The following is a 14,906-nucleotide window of genomic DNA, read 5'->3' as shown; positions in this document are numbered from 1 at the left end:
GACGAGGTGGCCGAGTGGTTAAGGCGATGGACTGCTAATCCATTGTGCTTTACGCGCATGGGTTCGAATCCCATCCTCGTCGAACCAGGTTGTGTTCTACTGCAGTTGTTACTTGTCAACAACGTAACTGGCTGAATTAAAACAAGTCCCCTTTGAACAATGTTATGAGGTTCTGAGATATGCACAGTTCATCATTTTGGTATAGTATGTTGAAAAAGTGCTGAAAGGCAGCCATAGTATGTTGAAAAAAGTGCTGAAAAGCTCATAGTATAGTTATAAAACGCCATAGATAAAAAGCCAGTTATGAGTATGTTTTAAGAAAGTGCTGAAAAGCCATAGTATGTCAATTTTTTTTAATAAAAAGCAATAGTACAGTATGTCGACAAAGTGCTAATAAAGCCATAGTATAGTATGTCGAAAAAGGTAAAAAGCCATAGTATAATGTAGGTCGACAAAAGTGCTAAAAAAGCCATAGTATAGTATGTTGAAAAAAGTGCTGAAAAAGCCATAGCATAGTATGTTGAAAAAAGTGCTGAAAAAGCTATAGTATAGTATGTTTAAAAAAGTGCTGAAAAAGCCATAGCATACTATGTTGGAAAAAGTGATAAAAAAGCCATAGTATAGTATAAAACGCCATAGATAAAACGCCATAGTATAGTATGTGAAAAAAGCCATAGTATTGCATGTTTAAAAAGGGCTGAAAAAGCCATGAGTATGTTGAAAAGAGTTATAAGCAATATAATTAGTTGAAAAAAAAGCCATAGTATAGTATGTCAACAAAAGTTGGCCATCCTCGTCGAACCAGGTTTGGTTTTTACTGCAGAGGTTACTTGTCAACAAGGTAACTGGCTGCATTAAAACAAGTCCCTTTGGAACAATGTTATGAGGTTCTGAGATATGCACAGTTCATAATTTTTGGTATAGTATGTTGAAAAAAGTGCTGAAAAAGCCATAGTATAGTATGTTGAAAAAAGTGCTGAAAAAGCCATGAGTATAGTATAAAACGCCATAGATAAAAAGCCATAGTATGTATGTCGACCAAAAGTGCTAAAAACCATGAGTATAGTATGTTTAAGAAAGTGCTGAAAAAGCCATAGCATAGTATGTGGAAAAAAAAAAAAAAAACCATAGTATAGTATGTTGAAAAAAGGGCTGAAAAAGCCATAGCATAGTATGTCGGAAAAAGTGCTAAAAAGCCATAGTATAGTATGTCGAAAAAAATAATTAAGTCATAGCATAGGACGTTAAGACATAGTTGCAGGTTTCTGTCTAATTGCTGGTACAGGAAAAAAAGAAACACAAAAGAATCTAAGTTGCTCTGGAGAATTCCCCTAAAATTGGAAGAGTGTAGCTCCTCATCCATTCCATGTCGGCTTTTCTATGCAAACACCCAAGGCGAGACCTCGTTCGGACCATTCATTTAAATTAGATTGAAGACGAGGTGGCCGAGTGGTTAAGGCGATGGACTGCTAATCCATTGTGCTTTGCACGCGTGGGTTCGAATCCCATCCTCGTCGAACCAGGTTGTGTTCTACTGCAGTTGTTACTTGTCAACAACGTAACTGGCTGAATTAAAACAAGTCCCTTTGGAACAATGTTATGAGGTTCTTCCTGAGATATGCACAGTTCATTATTTTTGGTATAGTATGTTGAAAAAAGTGCTGAAAAAGCCATAGTATGTCAATTCTTTTTAATAAAAAAGCAATAGTACAGTATGTTGACAAAAGTGCTAATAAAGCCATAGTATAGTATGTCGAAAAAAGTGAAAAAAGCCATAGTATAGTATGTCGACAAAAGTGCTAAAAAAGCCATAGTATAATATGTTGAAAAAGTGCTTGAGAAAAGCCATAGCATACTATGTTGGAAAAAGTGATAAAAAAGCCATAGTATAGTTATTATAAAGCGCCATAGATAAAACGCCATGAGTATGAGTATGTGAAAAAGCCATAGTATTGCATCTTTAAAAAGGGCTGAAAAAGCCATGGTATGTTGAAAGAGTTATAAGCAATATAATTGGTTGAAAAAAAGCCATAGTATAGTATGTCAACAAAGTGGCCTCTCGTCGAACCAGGTTGGTTTACAGGGTTACTTGTAAAAGGTAACTGTATTAAAAAACCATAATTATAGTATGTTTAAAAAGTGCTGAAAAAGCCATAGCATAGTATGTTGAAAAAAGTGCTGAAAAACTATAGTATAGTATGTTTAAAAGAGTGCTGAAAAACCTAGCATACTATGTTGGAAAAGTGATAAAAAAGCCATAGTATAGTATGTTGAAAAAGTGATAAAAAGCCATAGTATTGTATAAACGTCATAGATAAAACGTACATAGTATAGTATGTGAGAAAAAGTACTATATGTATATGTTTAAAAAGGGCTGAAAAAACCATGAGTATGTTGAAAAGAGTTATAAGCAATATAATTAGTTGAAAATAAAGCCATAGTATGGTCATATAAAAAAAGTTATAAAAAGCCATAGTATAGTATGTTGAAAAAAGGTGCTAGGAAAAAGCCATAGTATAGTATGTTGAAAAAAGTGCTGAAAAACTATAGGTATAATTATGTTTAAAAAGGTGCTGAAAAAGAAAACAGCATACTATGTTGGAAAAGTGATAAAAACCATAGTATAGTATGTTGAAAAAGTGATAAAAAGCCATAGTATTGTATAATGCATAGATAAAACGCTGCATAGTATTGTTATGTGAAAAAGCCATAGTATTGCATGTTTAAAAAGGGCAGAAAAACCATGAGTATGTTGAAAAAGAGTTATAAAAATATAATTATTTGAAAAAAAGCCATAGTATAGTATGTTGAAAAAGTGCTGAAGAAAACCATAGCATAGGTATGTTTGGAAAAGTGATAAAAAGCCATGGTATAGTATAATACACCATATGGAGAATGTTGGGCATCGATCCACTACCTCTGCATGCTAAGGGCTCTACCATTTGAGCTAATTCCCCTAAAATTGGAAGAGTGTAGCTCCTCATCCATTCCATGTCGGCTTTTCTGTCACAAAACCAAAGCCGAGACCTACGTTCGGACCATTAATTTAAATTTGATTGTAGACGAGGTGGCCAGTGGTTAAGGCGATGGACTGCTAATCCATTGTGTGCTACGCGGTGGGTTCGAATCCCATCCTCGTCGAACCAGGTTGTGTTCTACTGCAGTTGTTACTTGTCAACGAACGTAACTGGCGAAAAAACAACCCCGTCGCTGGAACAATGTTATGAGGTTCTTCCTGAGATATGCACAGTTCATTAATTTTGTGGAAAAAAACAAAAAAACCTATAGTATGGTATGTTGAAAAAAGTGCTGAAAAAGCCATAGTATGTCAATTTTTTAAAATAAAAACAATAATACAGTATGTCGACAAAGTGCTAATAAAGCCATAGTATAGTATGTCGAAAAAGGTGAAAAAAAGCCATAGTATAGTATGTCGAACAAAAGTGCTAAAAAACCATAGTATAGTATGTTGAAAAAGGTGCTGAAAAAGCCATAGCATAGTATAAAGCATGTAGATAAAACCTACATAGTATAGTATGTGAAAAAGGCCATAGTATTGCATGTTGAAAAAGGGCTGAAAAAGCCATGGTATGTTGAAAAAATTACAAGCAATATAATTAGTTGAAAAAAAGCCATAGTATAGTATGTCCAACAAAGTGCTAATAAAGCCATAGTATAGTATGTTGAAAAAGTGCTGAAAAAGCCATAGCATAGTATGTTGGAAAAAGTGATAAAAAAGCCATAGTATAGTATAAAGCGCATAGATAAAACCCCATAGTTATGGTATGTGAAAAAAAGCCATAGTATATGCATGTTGAAAAAGGTGCAAAAACCATAGTATACAATGTTGAAAAAATAATAAAAAGCCATGGTATAGTTATGTCGAAAAAAGGTGATAAAGCGCAATAGTATAGTATGTCAATGGACAAAAGGTGCTAAAAAGCCATAGTATAGTATGTTTAAAGAAAGTGCTGAAAAAGCCATAGCATAGTATGTGGAAAAAAGAAAAAAACCATAGTATAGTATGTTGAATAAGGGCTGAAAAAGCCATAGCATAGTATGTCGGAAAAAGTGCTAAAAAGCCATAGTATAGTATGTCGAAAAAAATAATTAAGTCATAGCATAGGGGCCGTTAAGACATAGTTGCAGGTTTCTGTCTAATTGCTGGTACAGGAAAAGAAAACACACAAAGAATCTAAGTTGCTCTGGAGAATGTGGGCATCGATCCACTACCTCGCGTATAGCGAGCGCTCTACCATTTGAGCTAATTCCCCTAAAATTGGAAGAGTGTAGCTCCTCATCCATTCCATGTCGGCTTTTTCTATGCAAAACACCAGGCGAGACCTCGTTCGGACCATTAATTTAAATTAGATTGAGAGACGAGGTTGGCCGAGTGGTTAAGGCGATGGACTGCTAATCCATTGTTGCTTTACCGCGGGGGGTTCGAATCCCATCCCTCGTCCGAACCAGGTTGCGTTCTACTGCAGTGGTTTACTTGTCAACAACGTAACTGGCTGCATTAAAACAAGTCCCCTTGGAACAATGTTTTGAGGTTCTTCCTGAGATATGCACAGTTCATAATTTTTGGTATAGTATGTTGAAAAAGTGCTGAAAAAGCCATAGTATGTCAATTTTTTTTAATAAAAAGCAATAGTACAGTATGTCGACAAAAGTGCTAATAAAGGCCATAGTATAGTATGTCCGAAAAAAGTGAAAAAAGCCATAGTATAGTATGTCGACAAAAGTGCTAAAAAGCCATAGTATAGTATGTTGAAAAAGTACTGAAAAAGAGCCATAAGCATAGTATGTTGAAAAAAGTGCTGAAAAAGCATAGTATATGTTGAAAAGTGCTGAAAAGCCATAGCATGACTATAGTTGGAAAAAAGTGATAAAAAAAAGCCATAGCATAGTATGTTGAAAAAGTGATAAAAAGCCATAGTATAGTATAAAACGCCATAGATAAAACGCCATAGTATAGTATGTGAAAAAAGCCATAGTATTGCATGTTTAAAAAAGGGCTGAAAAAGCCGATAGTATGTTGAAAAAGAGTTATAAGCAATATAATTAGTTGAAAAAAAAGCCATAGTATAGTATGTCAACAAAAGTGCTAATAAACGTAATAGTATAGTATACCCATAAAAGTGCTAAAAAGAGCCATAGTATAGTATGTTGAAAAAAGTGCTGAAAAAGCCATAGCATAGTATGTTGGAAAAAGTGATAAAAAGCCATAGTATAGTGTATAAAAACACCATAGATAAAAGCCATAGTATAGTATGAAGAAAAAAAGCCATAGCCTCATTGTATGTCGAAAAAAAAGCAAGCTAAAAAGCCATAGTATAGTATGTTGAAAAAGTGCTAAAAAGCCATAGTATAGTATGTTGAAAAAAGGAAAAACCATAGCATAGTATATGTTGAAAAGGTGCTGAAAAAAGCCATAGTATAGTATAAAAATAAAGAAAAAAATGTTTAAAAAATGCTGAAAAGGCCATAAGTATAGTATGTTGGAAAAGTGATAAAAAAGCCATAGTATAGTGTAAAACACAATAGATAAAACGCGCTCATAGTATGTGAAAAAGCCAAGCATTGTATGTCGCAAAAAGTGCTAAAAAAGCCATAGTATAGTATGTTGAAAAGTGCTGAAAAAAGCCATAGTATAGTATAAGTTGAAAGAAGTGGTGAAAAGCCATAGCATAGTATGTTGAAAAAAGTGCTGAAAAAAGCCATAGTATAGCACGTTGAAAAAGTGCTGAAAAGCTATAGCATTTTATGTTGAAAAAGTGATAAAAAGCCATAGTATAGTATAAAACGCCATAGATAAACGCCATACTATAGTATGTGAAAAAGCCATAGTAGTGACATTTTAAAAGTGCTAAAAGCCATAGCATACAATGTTGAAAAAAATAATAAAACAGTTGATGTATAGTATGTCGATAAAAGTGCTAAAAAAGCCATAGTATAGAATGTTTAAAAATTAGAAAAAAAGCCATAGTATAGTATGTCGAAAAAAAATAATTAAGTCAAAGCATAGGACGTTAAGACATAGTTGCAGGTTTCGTCTAATTGCTGGTATAGGAAAAAAAAGAAACACAGAAGAATCTAAGTTGCTCTGGAGAATGTGCATCGTATCCCACTACCTCTCGTATGCGTAAGCGAAGCCTACCATTTGAGCTAATTCCCCTAAAATTGAACAGTGTAGCTCCTCATCCATTCCATGTCGGCTTTTCTATGCAAACACCCAAGGAGACCTCGTTCGGACCATTCATTTTAAATTAGATTGAAGACGCAGTGGCGAGTGGTTAAGGCGATGGACTGTTAATCCATTGTGCTTTGCACGCGGCGTTTCGAATCCCATCCTCGTCGAACCAGGTTATGCGCTCTACAGCAGAGGTTACTTGTCAACAACGTAACTGGCTGCATTAAAACAAGTCCCTTTGGAACAATGTTATGAGGTTCTAAGATATGCACAGTTCATAATTTTGCTATAGTATGTTGAAAAGTGCTGAAAAGCCATAGTATGTCAAATTGTTTTTTATAAAAAGCAATAGTACAGTATGTCGAAAAAGTGAGAAAAGCCATAGTATAGTATGTCGACAAAAGTGCTAAAAAGCCATAGCATAGTATGTTGAAAGAAGTGGTGAAAAGCCATAGCATAGTATGTTGAAAAGTGCGGAAAAGCCATAGCATAGTATGTGGAAAAACAAAAACCCATAGTATAGTATGTTGAAAAGGGCGGAAAAGCCATAGCATAGTATGTCGGAAAAGTGCTAAAAAAGCCATAGTATAGTATGTCGAAAAAAATAATTAAGTCATAGCATAGGACGCAAGACATACAGTTGCAGGTTTCTGTCTAATTGCTGGTACAGGAAAAAAAGAAACACAAAAGAATCTAAGTTGCTCTGGAGAATGGGGAATCGATCCCACTACCTCTCGTGATGCTAAGCGAGCGCCTACCATTTGAGCTAATTCCCCAAAATTGGAACAGTGTAGCTCCTCATCCATTCCATGTCGGCTTTTCTATGCAAACACCCAAGGTGAGACCTCGCTCGGGACCATTCATTTAAATTAGATTGAAGACGCAGGTTGCCGAGTGGTTAAAGGGATGGACTGCTAATCCATTGTGCTTTGCACGCTGTGGGTCTGAATCCCATCCTCGTTGAACCAGGTTGTGCGTCTACTGCAGAGGTTACTTGTCAACAATGTAACTGGCTGCATTAAAACAAGTCCCTTGGAACAATGTTATGAGGTTGTGAGATATGCACAGTTCATAATTTTTGGTATAGTATGTTGAAAAAAGTGCTGAAAAGCCATAGTATGTCAAATTTTTTATAAAAAAGCAAAAGTACAGTATGTCAAAAAAGTGAGAAAAAGCCATAGTATAGTATGTCGACAAAAGGCTAAAAAGCCATAGTATAGTATGTTGAAAGAAGTGGTGAAAAGCCATAGCATAGTATGTTGAAAGAAGTGGTGAAAAAGCCATAGCATAGTATGTTGAAAAAAGTGCTGAAAAAGCCATAGTATAGTATGTTGAAAAAAGTGATAAAAAAGCCATAGTATAGTATAAAAACGCCATAGATAAAACGCCATAGTATAGTATGAAAAATGCCATAGTATTGCATCTTGAAAAAAGGGCTGAAAAGCAGTAGTATGTTGAAAAAAAATTACAAGCAATATAATTAGTTGAAAAAAAGCCATAGTATAGTATGTCAACAAAAGTGCTAATAAAGCCATAGTATAGTATGTCGACAAATGTGCTAAAAAAGCCATAGTATAGTTATGTTGAAAAAGTGCTGAAAAATCCATAGTATAGTATGTTGGAAAAGTGATAAAAAGCCATAGTATAGCATAAAACGCCATAGATAAAACGCCATAGTATAGTTTGGAAAAACAGCCATACACAAGTCTGAAAAAGTGCTAAAAAGCCATAGTATACAATGTTGAAAAATAATAAAAGCTACATGGTATAGTATGCTCAAAGTGATAAAAACGCAATAGTATAGTATGTCGACAAAAGTGCTAAGAAGCATAGTATGTTTAAGAAAGTGCTGAAAAGCATAAGCATAGTATGTGGAAAAAAAAAAAAACCCATAGCATATAGTATGTTGAAGGGCAGAAAAGCCATAGCATAGTATGTCGGAAAACGAATAGATATGTTGAAAAATTTAAGTAATAATAGATATAATCAGAATAAGCCATTAGGGTTTGTGTAACAGCAGAAACTTAGAAAAAAAACAAAAAAATTTTTGAGAATGTCTTCTAGCGATAGTTTTACAATTCCCTAAGATTGAAGAGTGACCATCCATTCCATGTCGGCTTTACTATGCAAACACGCTAGCGCAGACCTCGTTCGGACCATTAATTAATTAAATTTGATCGTGACGGCCACCTCGTCTTCAATCTAATTTAAATGAATGGTCCGAACGAGGTCTCGCTTGGTTTTGCATAGAAAAGCCGACATGGAATGGATGAGGAGCTACACTCTTCCAATTTTAGGGGAATTAGCTCAAATGGTAGAGCTCCGCTTAGCATGTGAGAGGTAGTGGGATCGATGCCCACATTCTCCAGAGCAACTTATAGATTCTTTTTGTGTTTTTTCCTGTACCAGCAATTAGACAGAAACCTGCAACTATGTCTTAACGCCCCATGCTATGACTTAATTATTTTTTCGCACATACCATACTCATGGCTTTTTTCTAATTTTTAAACATTCTATACTCATGGCTTTTAGCACTTTTTCCAACATACTATGCTATGGCTTTTTGCCCCTTTTTTAACATACTATACTATGTTTTTTTATTTTTTTTCCACATACCATGCTATGGCTTTTTCAGCACTTTCTTAAACATACTACCATACTATGGCTTTTTAGCACTTTTGTCGCATATACTATACCATGGCTTTTTTATTATTTTTTCAACATTGCATACTCATGGCTTTTAGCACTTTTGTCGACATACTATACTATGGCTTTTTTTCACTTTTTTCGACATACCATACTATGGCTTTTATATTAGCACTTTTGTCGACATACTGTACTATTGCTTTTTTATTTAAAAAAAAATTGACATACTATGGCTTTTTCAGCACTTTTTTTCAACATACTATACCAAAATTTATGAACTGTGCATATCTCTAGAACCTCTATAACTATTGTTCCAAAGGGGACTTGTTTTTAATGCTTTTAGCACTTTTTTCAACATGCAATACTATGGCTTTTTTCACATAATACTATACTATGCAGGCTTTATCTATGGCGCTTTTATACTATACTATGGCTTTTTTATCACTTTTCCAAACATAATATGCTATGACTTTTTTCAGCACTTTTTCAACGTATCATACTAGTGGCTTTTCAGCACTTTTTCAACAATACTATACCATGGCTTTTTTTCAGCCCCTTTTTCAACATACTATCACCAAAAATTATGAACTGTGCATATCTCAGGAAGAACCTCAAAACATTGTTTTAAGGGACTTGTTTTAATTCAGCCAGTTACGTTGTTGACAAGTAACAACTGCAGTAGAACACAACCTGGTTCGACGAGGATAGGATTCGAACTCACGCTGCAGCAGCACATTGGATTAGCAGTCCATCGCTCTTAACCACTCGGCCACCTCGCTTCACGTATCAAATTTAATTAATTAATGGTCCGAACGAGGTCTCGCCTTGGGTTTTTACATGAAAAGCCGACATGGAATGGATGAGGAGCTACACTCTTCCAATTTTAGGGAATTAGTCTCAAATGGTAGAGCGGCCGGGATGAGAGAGGTAGTGGGATCGATGCCCACATTCTCCAGACCAACTTAGATTCTTTTGTGTTTTTCCTGTACCAGCAATTAGACAGAAACCCGTAACTATGTCTTAACGTCCCATGCTATGACTTAATTATTTTTTCGACATACTATACTATGGCTTTTAGCACTTTTCCCAACATACTATGCTATGGCTTTTTCAGCCCTTTTTCAAACATACTTATACTATGTTTTTTTTTTGTTTTTTTCCACATTCTATGCTATGGCTTTTTCAGCACTTTCTTAAACATACTATACTATGGCTTTTTTTAGCACTTTGTCGACATACTATACCATACTATGGGCTTTTATCTATGGCGGCTTTATACCATACTTATGGCTTTTCAGCACTTTTTTCAACATACTATACTCATGGCTTTTTCAGCCCTTTTTCAAACATACTATACCAAAAATTATGAACTGTGCATATCTCAGAACATTGTTCCAAAGCGGACTTTGTTTTAATGCAGCAAGTTACGCGGTTGACAAGTAACTCTGTAGTAGAACGCAACCTGGTTCGACGAGGATGGGATTCGAACCCACGCCCCGTAAAGAACAATGGATTAGCAGTCCATCGCCTTACACCATCGCCGCCTCGCCTTTCAATCTAATTTAAATTAATGGTCCGAACGAGGTCTCGCCCTTTGGGTGTTTGTATAGAAAAGCCGACATGGAATGGATGAGAGAGCTACACTCTTCCAATTTTAGGGGAATTAGCTCAAATGGTAGAGCCGCGATAGCATGCGAAGAGGTAGTGGATCGATGCCCACATTCTCCAAGAGCAACTCAGATTCTTCTGTGTTTCTTTTTTCATGTACCAGCAATTAGACAGAAACCCGTAACTATGTCTTAACGCCCCATGCTATGACTTAATTATTTTTTCGGACATACCATACTATGGCTTTTTAGCACTTTTTCCGACATACTATGCTATGGCTTTTCAGCCCTTTTATTCAACATACTATACTTATGGTTTTTTTGTTTTTTTCCACATACCATGCTATGGCTTTTCAGCACTTTTTAAAATACCTACCTATGGTCTTTAGCACTTTTGTCGATACACTATACTCATTATGCTTTTATCACTTTTTTCAACATACCATACCATGCCTAATGAGCTTTCAACACAATACTATGGCTTTCATCCTACCTTAACTTTATCCATCACTGCTTTATACACACTATGGCTTTTACTCCAACATACCAGCGAAGATTTTTCAACACTTCATACTTATTTTATACCACTTTGTTGACATACATACTATGGTTTTTTTCAACCAATATTGTACATACTCATTTCAGCCCTTTTCAACACACTACGATTTTTCTACCTCTAATAGGTATCTAGTTTTATACTATGCTATGGCTTTTTTTCCAGCATTTTCAACATACATACTATGGTTTTTAGCACCCTTGTCTACATACCATACTTTTACTTTTTTTTCCATACACATATACTGGCTTTTATTAGCACTCTTTGCCCATATACTGAATTGTTTTTATAAAAAAATTGACATACCATGGCTTTTTCAGCACTTTTTTCAACATACATATACTATAGGTTTTTTTTTTTTTTCCACAAAATTAATGAACTGTGCATACCTCAGGAAGAACCTCATAACATTGTTCCAAAGGGACTTGTTTTAATTCAGCTTTCAGTTACGTTGTTGACAAGTAACAACTGCAGTAGAACACAACCTGGTTCGACGAGGGATGGGATTCGAACCCACGCCAAGGTAAAGCACAATGGATTAGTAGTCCATCGCTTTAACCACTCCGGCCACCTCGTTTCACAATCAAATTTAAATTAATGGTCCGGAACGAGGTCTCGCCTTGGCTTTTGCATAGAAAAGCCGACATGGAATGGATGAGGAGCTAACACTCTTCCAATTTTAGGGGAATTAGCTCAAATGGTAGAGCGCTTCGCTAGCATAAGATTAGTGGGATCGATGCCCACATTCTCCAGAGCAACTTAGATTCTTTGTTCTTTTTTCCCGCACCAGCAATTAGACAGAAACCCGTAACTATGTCTTAACGCCCCTATAGCTATGACTTAATTATTTTTTTCGCACATACTCATGCTATGGCTTCTTTTAGCACTTTTCCCGACATACTATGCTATGGCTTTTTTCAGCCCTTTTTCAACATACCATACTCATTGGGCTTTTATCACTTTTTGTTGACATACCATACTATGGTTTTTTTTCAACCAATTATATTGCTTATAACCTTTTCAACATACTTATGGCTTTTTCAGCCTCCTTTTTAAACATGCAATACTATGGCTTTTTCACATACCATACATTATGGCATTTTATCTATGCATGGCTTTATACAATACTGTATTTTTTTATCATTTTTTTCAACATACCATACTATGGTTTTTATCACTTTTTCCAACATAGTATGCTATGGTTTTTCAGCACTTTTTTAAACATACCATACCTATAGCTTTTTCAGCACCTTTTTCAACATACCATGCTATGGTTTTTCAGCACTTCTTTTTTTCAACATACCATACTTATGGTTTTAGCACTTTGTCGACATACCATACTATGGCTTTTTTTCACATTTTCGACATTACCATACTTATGGTTTTATTAGCACCTTTGTCGTGACATAACTGTAATATTATTGCTTTTTTATTAAAAAAAAATTGACATACTATGGCTTTTCAGCACTTTTTTCAACATACTATACTATAGGTTTTTTTTTTTTTTTCCACAAAATTAATGAACGTGTATATCTCAGGAAGAACTCCTATAACATTGTTCCAGTGGGACTTGTTTACCAGCTTTAGCCACGTTTGTTGACAAGTAACAACTGTAGTAGAACACAACCTGGTCTGGATGAGGGATGGGATTCAACCCACGCGAGTAAAGCACAATGGATTAGCAGTCCATCGCTTAACCACTGGCCACCTCGCCTACAATCAAATTTAAATTAATGGTCCGAACGGAGGTCTCGCCTTGGTTTTGTATAGAAAAGCCGACATGGAATGGATGAGGAGCTACACTCTTCCAATTTTAGGGGAATTAGCTCAAATGGTAGAGCCGCTTAGCATGCGAGAGGTAGTGGATCGATGCCCACATTCTCCAGAGCAACTTAGATTCTTTTGTGTTTTCTTTTTTTCCTGTACCAGCAATTAGACAGAAACCCGTAACTATGTCTTAACGTCCCCATGCTATGACTTAATTATTTTTTCTACATACTCATACTATGGCTTTTAGCACTTTTTCCGACAACACATGCTATGGCTTTTTCAGCCTTTTTTCAACATACCATATTATGGTTTTTTTGTTTTTTTCCACATACCATTTTTATAAGAGCTACCACTTTTCTAAACATACTATACCATTATGGTTTAGCACTTTTGTCGACATACCATACCAGGCTTATTATAACCGACATACCCACATACACCATGGCTTTTTATTATTTTTTCAACATTTAAAACATGTCTTTTAGCCCTTTTTCAACATGCAATACTATGGCTTTTTTCACAACATCAACTATGCATGCATCTATACATAAGTACCATACCTCATGGCTTTTTTATCACTTTTCCAACATACTATGCTATGGCTTTTTCAGCACTTTTTTCAACATACTATACTATGCGCTTAAACATTTGTCGACATACCATACCTTATGGTTTTATTAGCACCTTTGTTGACATACCTTATACTTATGGTTTTCAACCAATATATTGTTTGTAATTTTTTTCAACATACTCATGGTTTTTCAGCCCTTTTTCAACATGCACACTATGGGCTTTTATACTATATCTATGGAACCGCACGAACAAGAAATAATATGTTACTTCACTAATACCACTTCAACATACTAATACTATACTTTACCCTTTTCAACTACCCATTTGTTTTGAGCACTTTTGTGACAAAAACAACCAATACTGTAACTCCTTTACATGCCAGCTCTTTAAACATCACACTATGATACTATAATGTTTACTAGCAACTACTCTTTTAAACATACCATACTATGCTTTTACCTTTTTCCAACATAGCATGCACCTAAGACCTTTTTAACATAACATACTATAGTTTTTCAGCACCTTTTTCAACATACATATGCTATGGCTTTTTCACCACTTTTTTCAACATACTATACTATGGCTTTTTAGCACTCTTTGTCGACATACTCATACTATGGCCTTTTTTCTCTTTTTGTCGCACATACCATACTATGGCTTTTTTCTCACTTTTTTCTCGACATACTGTACTATTGCTTTTTATAAAAAAATTTGACATACTATGGCTTTTTCAGCACTTTTTTCAACATACTATACCAAAAATTATCAACTGGTGCATATCTCTAGAACCCTTGCTCCAAATGGGACTTGTTTTAATGCAGCCAGTTACGTTGTTGACAAGTAACCTTTGTAGCAGTAGAACCGAACCTGGTTCGACGAGGATGGGATTCGAACTCCACGTGCAAGTAACAATAATAGATTAGCAGTCCATCGGCTCTTAACCACCTCGGCCCACCTCGCCTTTCAATCTAATTTAAATGAATGGTCCGAACGCAGGTCTCGCCTTTGGGTGTTTGGATTAGAAAAAGCCGACATGGAATGGATGAGGAGCTACACTGTTCCAAGGACTTGGGGAATTAGCTCAAATGGGGGCGCAGCATGCGCAGAGGTAGTGGATCGATGCCCACATTCTCCAGAGCAACGTAGATTCTTTTGGTTTTTTTCCTGTACCAGCAATTAGACAGAAACCCGTAACTATGTCTTAAGTCCTATGATATGACTTAATTATTTTTCCGACATACTATACTTATGGTTTTTAAGCACTTTTCCTACATACCATGCTATGGTTTTTCAGCCCTTTTTCAACATACCATACTTATGGTTTTTTTGTTTTTTCCACATTACCATGCTATGGCTTTTTCAGCACTTCTTAAACATACTATACCATGGCTTTTTAGCACTCTTTGTCGACATACCATACCATTCATCTATATACACTTTTTCCGACATACTTATACCATGGTTTTTATTATTTTTTCAACAATTGTATACTATGCATTTTTAGCACTTTTTCAACATGCAATACTATGATGCTTTATCTAGATGGAATGGAATGGAAGAG

General features: G+C 35.4%; 4 non-coding genes across 4 annotated transcripts; 3 read left to right on the top strand and 1 right to left on the bottom strand.

Moving 5' to 3' along the window:
• trnas-gcu lies at nucleotides 1-82 on the top strand. Its single transcript has one exon. It is a non-coding gene; the product is annotated as a tRNA-Ser (tRNA).
• Nucleotides 83-1,435: 1,353 nt separating this feature from the next.
• On the top strand, nucleotides 1,436-1,517 carry trnas-gcu. The gene has a single exon. It is a non-coding gene; the product is annotated as a tRNA-Ser (tRNA).
• Nucleotides 1,518-3,061: 1,544 nt separating this feature from the next.
• Nucleotides 3,062-3,141, top strand: trnas-gcu. Its single transcript has one exon. It is a non-coding gene; the product is annotated as a tRNA-Ser (tRNA).
• Nucleotides 3,142-11,493: 8,352 nt separating this feature from the next.
• On the bottom strand, nucleotides 11,494-11,579 carry trnas-acu. Its single transcript has one exon. It is a non-coding gene; the product is annotated as a tRNA-Ser (tRNA).
• Between the last annotated feature and the right edge of the window lie 3,327 nt (nucleotides 11,580-14,906).

Source organism: Perca fluviatilis, chromosome 22 (assembly GCF_010015445.1).
Source record: "Perca fluviatilis chromosome 22, GENO_Pfluv_1.0, whole genome shotgun sequence".
Taxonomy (NCBI): Eukaryota; Metazoa; Chordata; class Actinopteri; order Perciformes; family Percidae; genus Perca; species Perca fluviatilis.
The sequence above is the reverse complement of the archived record's forward strand: the minus strand, read 5'-3'. Positions and strand labels throughout refer to the sequence as shown.